The sequence below is a fragment of the Myodes glareolus genome, chromosome 6 (assembly GCF_982192425.1).
Source record: "Myodes glareolus chromosome 6, mMyoGla1.1, whole genome shotgun sequence".
Lineage (NCBI taxonomy): Eukaryota > Metazoa > Chordata > Mammalia > Rodentia > Cricetidae > Myodes > Myodes glareolus.
The window spans coordinates 103311534-103320941 of NC_142031.1; positions in this window are offsets into that span (position 1 = coordinate 103311534).

Here is a 9408-nt window from a genome sequence, read left to right on the forward strand (position 1 = left end):
ACTAGAATGCTATTAAGATTTGGATACATCCTATCCACATATGCCTCCTGTAATTTTTCTTCAATGGCAATCAATTCCTTTTCAGCTTTATCTGTTAATTCCCTGGGACTATGTTAACCTCCGCACTTTCTGTGGATACCCAGGCCTAATCCAGGAGCGTGCTTTCCTGAACCAGGGCCACGAGAATGGACGATTGTCCTAAGGGTTTAAACAGACAAACACAAGAGACCTGCTCGCTTGCCAAAGAGCAAAAAAGCCCTTTATTAAACTCAAGTCGGGTATTTATACCAGGAGGCAAGAGAGTTCAAAAGGGCATGGCCCTCTCCCATCAGGAGCAGTAGAATAGATTGATACATTCCCAGTGCCTCAGGTAGAATCAGCTATGGGGGAGGCAGGCATGGGAGGCATGTAGGGCCCGCAGCTGCAACCTTGTTTACAGGTGGAATTACCATAACAAAGATAGCCAAGTTCTTTCTAAGCTACCCTCAAGCCAGTGCTAGTGCAGAATCTCCAGGGGCCAGAGGTCAAACAGCCCTGCAAAATGCCAAGGAAGAAAAGGGAAAAAGACCTGGGTACCTACAGGACTATTTAAGTCTTTGTCACCATCTAAGGATTTGTTTAAATAACTATTAGAACAGATGTTAACAGCTACTTGTAGACTGGAAATGTCTCCTAACAATCTTTGAAATTCATTAAGATTTCACAATCAATCTCTCCTAATTTGTGTTTTTTGCATTCTAATTTTCTCTAAACCTATTTTATAACCTAGGCAATTGTCAGAGTCTCTTCTATATTTCAGGAGCAATTTGTAAACCCCATTTTGTCAAAACTTTCTTTACTTTTCAAACATTCTTTCTAAAGCATCTACATTTTAAGCCAATAGCAAAATATCATCCATGTAATGGTAAATTATAGATTTAGGAAATTGTTTATGTATTATTTCCAATGTCTGACTTACAAAGTATTGACATAGGGTGAAACTATTGAGCGTTCTCTGTTGGAGGACAGTCCACTGCTATTTACTATAGGCTGAGAATTACTATAAGTAGGCACTGTGAAGGCAAATTTTTTTCTGTCCTTTTCTTGTAAAAGTATAGTGAAGAAACAATCTTAAAAGGGTGAGATGACAGATAACAATTAGAGAGTTCAACAACTTTTTTTACTTATACCATGTATGATGTTATGCAAGGCTTAAGTGAGTTCCCTTCTACATCCCTCTATTTGATTCTGGGAATTAACTTTGTCCTTCATATTTTCTCCTTAAAAACATGGTTTGATAATAAGTCCAAGAATGAGGCACTTTTATAAATGATGCAATCTTTACAGACTGATAATTGCCAACTAAAAGGAAAATTCAGCACTCTGGAGAAGGATACTGCCAAATTGATGACCAAAACCCAGTCAATGACAGAAAGTATTGAGACATTGTCTGAGAGAATTTGTGCTGTTGAATGTATTAATCAGAATCAATTGAACAGTTATGATAGATTGATGGATAGAATGTCTCTTCTGGAAAGTAATATGTACACTATAAAAATTATGTCCAAGAATGAGACATTTTTCTGGACAGATTTCACAAATTGCAATCCTCAATGAGAACATTTGAACAGAACACTGGACAGGAGATCCAGACTTTACAAAACACAGTGATAAAAAGATTTGAAAAGATTGAGGAATTTATTGAATTTGATGACCAGGGACAAAAGATGCAAAGACAGAATTTAGCCTCATCAGTACATACCAAACTCTGGGATAGCTTACTTACACTTCTATCTGCCTATCCAGGGATCTCCTTGGAAAGAGCATCTGGCACCAAGTAGTCAAAGAATGTACATGGGGGAGATTCCTGACCAGCAAGGGGCACTGATCCTGTACCAGAAGATACATCATAGGGGTGAGTTTGCTCCTGACCTGCGGCAGAAGCCCAGCAAGGAGGAACTCAGACATTCCGCGACCCTTTTGATTCCCTGGTTACTCTGCAGGGGTGGCTCCACCCTGCTAAGCTCTCTCGCCTCCTATTTCATCCCAGCTTTCACACAGGAACCCCTTCCTTTATTCCTCCCTTCCTCTTCGGGGCCATAAAATCCCCCAGCTCAACCGCTTTGCGGGCTGGGACTGGGCTTTAAGTGCAACCCGGCAGGAGAGAGTTCCTGTGTTTCAATAGCCTGCCTGAGGAAAGGTAGGCCCTGTGTCAGCTCAGCGAGATTCCTGGCCAGCAAGGGACACTAATCCTGTACCAGAAGATACATCAGAGAGGTGAGTTTGCTCCTGACCCGCAGTAGAAGCCTGGCAAGAGGAGCTCAGACATTCCCCAACTCCCTTGACTCCCTGGTCACTCTGCAGGGACAGCTCCACCCTACTAAGCCCTCTCATCTCCTATCCCATCCCAGCTTTCACACAGGAACCCCTTCCTTTATTCCTCCCTTCCTCCTCAGGGCCATAAAATCTCCCAGCTCAGCCTTCTTGCACACTGGGACTGGGCTGTAAGTGCAACCTGGCAGGAAGGAGTTCCTGTGTTTCAATAGCCTGCCTGCAGAAAGGTAGACCTTCTGTCAGTGAGGTCCCTGCCCAACAAGGAAACCTGACCTGGTACGAGAGGATCCAATAGAGAGAATTTGAAGGAAGAGATGGGCAGACGCCAAGACAAGAATTCCTCCAACAATCTGAAAAACAACATGAAAACACCAGATCCCAGCGACCCTACAACAGAAGGACTTAAACACCCTAATCCAGAAGAAGTGGGAAAAAGTGACTTTATGAAAGAAATAGAGTCCCTTAAACAGGATATGAATAACCCCCTTAAAGAAATGGATGAGAAGTATAACAAAAAGTTTGAAGAAATGAGTAAATCCATAAATGATACCCTGGGAAACCAAGTAAAAACAATAAAACAGGTAATGGAAACAGTTTAAGAATTGAGAACTGAAAACAGAGGCAATGAAGAAAACACACACCAAGGGCCTGCTGGATATGGAAAATCTAGGTAAACAAACAGAGACTACAGAATCAAGCATGACCAACAGAATACAAGAGATAGAAGAACAAATCTCAGATTCTGAAGACGGCATAGAGAAAATAAACACTCTGATCAAAGAAAACAGCAAATCCAACAAATTCTCATCACAAAACATTCAAGAAATCTGGGACACAATAGAAAAAACCAAATCTAAGAATAATAGGGGTAGAAGAAGTAGAAGAATTGCAGATCAAAGGCACAGAAAATATATTCAACAAAATTATAGAAGAAAACTTTCCCAACCTAAAGAACGATATTCCTATGAAGGTTCAAGAAGCATACAAAACACCGAATAGACTGGATCAAAAAAACACATCCCCTCGCCATATAATAATCAAAACACAAAACATACAAATTAAAGAAAGAATATTAAGAGCTGCAAAGGAAAAAGGTCAAGTAACTTTTAAAGGTAAACCTATCAGACTTACACTGGACTTTTCCATAGAAACCATAAAAGCCAGAATAAACCATAAAAGTCCTGGATAGAGGTACTGCAGAAACTAAGAGACCATGGATGAAAGCCCAGACTACTATACCCAGCTAAGCTATCATTCACTATCAACAGAGAAAACAAAATATTCCAGGATAAAAACAAATTTAAACAATATGTAGCCACAAATCCAGACTTACAGAAAGTAATAGAAGGAAAATCGCAACCCAAGGAATCTAACATTGCCAACACTGCCTACAATAACTCAGACATCTAGCGACCCTTCACAAGCATATCTCAAAGAACGGAAACACACAAACTCTACTACACACACACAAAAAAATAACTGGAGTCAACAGCCACTGGTCATTAATATCACTTAATATTAATGGACTCAATTCACCTATAAAAAGGCACAGACTAAGAGATTGGATACGAAAACAGGATCCAACATTCTGCTGTTTAAAAGAAACACACCTCAACCACAAAGACAGACATCTACTCAGAGTAAAGGGTTGGGAAAAGATTTTACAAGCAAACGGACCTAAGAAACAAGCAGGTGTGGCTCTTCTAATTTCCAACAAAATTGACTTCAAACTAAAATCAATCAGAAGAGATGGAGATGGACATTTTATACTCATAACAGGAACAATTCAACAGGAGGAAGTCTCAATCCTGAATATCTATGCCCCTAATATAAAAGCACCCACTTATGTAAAAGAAAAACTTCTAGAACTCAAGGCAGTCATCAAACCACACACACTAATAGTAGGAAACTTCAACACACCTCTCTCACCAATGGACAGGTCAATCAGACAGAACCCTAACAGAGAAATAAGAGAATTAATAAAGATAATGAATCAAATGGACTTAACAGATATCTACAGAACATTCCACCCAAATAGGAAAGAATACACCTTCTTCTCTGCAGCTCATGGAACCTTCTCAAAAATAGACCACATATTTGGTAACAAAGCAAACTTCCACAGATACAAAAAAATATTAGTAACCACCTGTGTCTTGTCGGATCACCATGGAATAAAGTTAGAATTCAACAACAATTCTAACCCCAGAAAGCCTACAAACTAATGGAAGCTGAACAGTCAACTACTGAATCACCCCTGGGTCAAGGAAGAAATAAAGAAAAAAATTAAAGTCTTCCTTGAATTTAATGAAAATAAAGACACAACATACTCAAACCTATGGGACACTATGAAAGCAGTGCTAAGAGGAAAGTTCATAACACTAAGTGCCCAATTAAAGAAAACGGAGAAAGCACACACTGGAGACTTAACAGCACACTTGAAAGCTCTAGAAAAAAAGAAGCTGATTCACCCAGGAGGTCTAGAAGGCTGGAAATAATCAAACCAAGGGCTGAAATCAACAAAATAGAAACACAGAAAACAATCCAAAGAATCAATGAATCAAAAAGCTGGTTCTTGGAGAAAATCAACAAGATTGACAAACCCCTATCCAAATTAATCAAACGGCAGAGAGAGAACATGCAAATTAATAAGATCAGGAATGAAAAGGGGGACATAAGCACAGACACAGAGGAAATTCAGAGAATCATTGGATCTTACTACGAAAATTTATATGCCACAAAGTTGTAAAATGTAAAAGAAATGGACATTTTTTTTAGATAAGTACCATATACCAAAGTTGAACCAAGACCAGGTGAACAATCTAAATAGACCTGCCAGTCGTGAAGAATTAGAAGCTGTTATCAAAAAATCTCCCTACCAAAAAAGTCCAGGACTAGATGGTTTCAATGCAGAATTCTACAAGAACTTCCAGGAAGAGTTAATAACTATACTCCTTAATGTATTTCACAATATAGAAACAGAAGAATCTTTTTATGAAGCTACAGTTACCCTGATACCAAAACCACACAAAGACACAACCAAGAAAGAGAATTACAGGCCAATCTCACTCATGAACATTGACACAAAAATACTCAATAAAATACTGGCAAACCGAATCCAAGAATACATTAGAAAAATTATCCATTATGATCAAGTGGGCTTCATCCCAGAGATGCAGCGCTGGTTCAGCATATGCAAATCTATCAATGTAATCCATCATATAAATAAACTGAAAGAAAAAAACCATATGATCATTTCATTGGATGCTGAAAAAGCATTTGATGAGGGTGTTGGAGAGATTGGGTATATGAGGATCATACCTAAATATAATAAAAGCAATATATAGCAAGCCGACAGCTAACATCAAATTGAATGGAGAGAAACTCAAAGCCATTCCACTAAAATCAGGAACACGACATGGCTGTCCACTCTCTCCATACCTCTTCAATATAGTGCTTGAAGTTATAGCAATAGCAATAAGACAACATAAGGAGATCAAGGGGATTCGAATTGGAAAAGATGAAATTAAACTTTCGTTATTTGCTGACGATATGATAGTGTACATAAGCGACCCCAAAAACTCTACCAAAGAACTACAGCTGATAAACACCTTTAGTAATGTGGCAGAATACAAGATCAACTCCAAAAAATCGGTTGCCCTCCTATACACAAAGGATAAAGAAGCAGAGAGGGAAATCAGAGAAACATCACCTTTCATGACAGCCACAAATAGCATAAAATATCTTGGGGTAACTCTAACCAAGGAAGTGAAAGACCTATTTGACAAGAACTTTAAGTCTGTGAAGAAAGAAATTGAGGAGGATACCAGAAAATGGAAAGACCTCCCCTGCTCTTGGATTGGGAGAATCAACATAGTAAAAATGGCAATTCTACCAAAAGCAATCTATAGATTCAATGCAATTCCCATCAAAATCCCATCAAACTTCTTCACAGACCTTGAGAGAACAATAATCAAGTTTATATGGCAAAAGAAAAAAACCCAGAATAGCGAAAACAATCTTATACAATAAAAGAACTTCTGGAGGCATTACCATCCCTGACTTCAAACTCTATTACAGAGCAACAGTATTGAAAACAGCTTAGTATTGGCATAAGAACAGAGAAGTCGACCTACGGAATCGAATAGAAGACCCGGGTATTAACCCACAAACTTAGGAACACCTGATTTTTGACAAGGGAGCTAAAGGTATACAATGGAAGAAGGAAAGTATCTTTAACAAATGGTGCTGGCATAACTGGATGTCAACCTGTAGAAGAATGAAAATAGATCCATATCTATCACCATGCACAAAACTCAGGTCCAAATGGATTAAAGACATCAATATTAATCCGACCACTTTGAACCTGATAGAAGAGAAAGTGGGAAGTAGTCTACAAGATATAGGCACAGGAGACCACTTCCTAAGCAGAACCCCAGGAGCGCAGACAATAAGAGAATCAATGAATAAATGGGACCTACTGAAACTGAGAAGCTTCTGTAAAGCAAAGGACACTGTCAGTAAGACAAAAAGGCTACCTTACGACTAGGAGAAGATCTTCACAAACCCCTCAACAGACAAAGGTCTGATCTCCAAAATATACAAAGAACTCAAGAAACTAGACACTAAAACTCTAATTAACCCAATTAAAAAATGGGGTACTGAACTGAACAGAGAATTCACAACAGATGAACTTCGAATGGCCAAAAGGCACTTAAGTTCATACTCAACCTCCTTAGCTATCAGGGAAATGCAAATCAAAACAACTTTGAGATATCATCTTACACCTGTCAGAATAGCCAAACTCAAAAACACCAATGATAGCCTATGCTGGAGAGGATGTGGAATGAGGGGAACACTCATCCACTGTTGGTGGGAATGCAAACTTGTGCAGCCACTGTGGAAATCAGTGTGGCGGTTTCTCAGGAAACTGGGAGTCAACCTCCCTCAGGACCCAGCAATTCCACTCTTGGGAATATACCCAAGAGATGCCCTAACATACTACAAAAGCATTTGTTCAACTATGTTCATAGCAGCACTATTTGTAATAGCCAGAACCTGGAAACAACCTAGGTGCCCCTCAATAGAAGAATAGTTAAAAAAGGTATGGAACATATACACATTAGAGTTTTACTTAGCGGTAAAAAACAATGACATCTTGAATTTTGCATGCAAATGGATGGAAATAGAAAATGCTTTACTGAGTGAGGTAAGCCAGACCCAAAAAGAGGAATATGGTATGTATTCACTCTTTTTTCTTCTTTCTTTCTTTTTTTTTCAAGTCCTTGTAGAGGACGGCTGACCTTTTTTTTTTCTCAAAGTTTATTAAAATACAAAAGTCTCCATTTCCGCCCCTCCTCCCAACACCCTCACACTCCCCCACTCCCTTCCCTCCTCCCTCTCCATCCCCAAGAGCATTTAGGGTCTCCTGCCCTGTGGGTAGTTCAAGCTCCTGCCCCCTCCCTCCAGGTTCAGGAAGGTGAGCATCCAAACAGACTGGATCCCAAAAATCCAGTATATGCAGAGGAAACAAGTCCCAGTGTCATTGTCAATGGCTTTTCAGAAAGACTCCGGGCCAGCCACATCAGAAAATCTGGCCTCATTCAGAGAATCTGGCTGGATTAAGTGCTTGCTCAGCCCCAGACAACTGGCCTTGGTGAACTCTCATTAGATCAGTCCCTTTGTATCAGTGCGTGATAGCACCCCTCGCGGTCCTGATTTCCTTTTTCATGTTCTTCCTCCTTCTGCTCCTCATTTGGACCTTTGGGGACTCAGTCCGGTGCTCCAATGTGGGTCTCCGTCTGTATCGCCATCCCTTGTCGGATGAAGGTTCCCTCTGATCTTGCCTTCCTTGCACAGGTTCTCTTTCCTTCTGCTTCTTGTTTGGACCTAGGGAGTTAAGTCCAGTGTTCCAATGTGGGTCTCCGTCTCCATCTCCATCCATCGCCAGATGAAGGATCTATGGTGATAAGCAAAATATTCATCAGTATGGTTATGGGCCAAGGCCAGTTCAGCCACCCTCTCCTCTGTCCAGAGAACAATCTGGGGATCTCTCCTTGGACCTGGGATCTCATTTATAATCAATTCTCTAGTAAACCCTAAACTGACTCCTTAGTTGAGATATATTCTTCCCTGATCTCTTATCTATCCTTCCTCCCTCCCCCCTCCCAGTCCCCCGAGCAGTCCCCATTCCTCCCCTGCTCCCTTCTCTCTAACCCTCTCCCCTTCCAACAACCCTCCCACCCCCCCCATGCACCGGAGGTTACCTGGGACTCTTGTCTATTTGCAATCTCCAGGAGGAAAACTACGTGCATTTTCTTCAGGTTCACCTTCTTATTTAGCTTCTCTATGATCACAAATTCTAGACTCAAAGACCTTTAACTATGGCTAGAATCCACTTATGAGTGAGTACATACCATATTCCCCTTTTTGGGTCTGGGTTACCTCACTCAGTAAAGCGTTTTCTATTTCCATCCATTTGCATGCAAAATTCAAGATGTCATTGTTTTTTACCGCTGAGTAAAATTTAATGTATATATGCTCCACACCTTCTTTAACCATTCTTCTATTGAGGGGCACCTAGGTTGTTTCCAGGTTCTGGCTATTACAAATAGTGCAGCTATGAACATAGTTGAACAAATACTTTTGTAGTATGATAGGGCATCTCTTGGGTATATTCCCAAGAGTGGAATTGCTGGGTCCTGAGGGAGGTTGACTCCCAGTTTCCTGAGAAACCGTATAATTTACCTTATAAAGAAGACTACATAGATCTTTCCCTGCATTGCACAGAACACACCAATAGCTGGAGCTCATACATTCTATACTGATGCTCATAAATCAGCAAAGGCAGGTTACAAATCAGAAGATTTAAGTAACATGGAACAAAGCCCTTATCATTCTGTCCAAAAGACAGAATTACATGCTATTCTCATGGTACTAAGAGATTTTAAAGAACCTCTTAATGTAGCCACTGATTCACATATGCAGAAAAGGTTGTCTTGCATATTGAAATTTATAGCAGATGATACAGGATTGACTTTATTTTTTATACAGGTTCAAGACATAATCAACAGTAGACTTTGTTCCATATGTCTAACA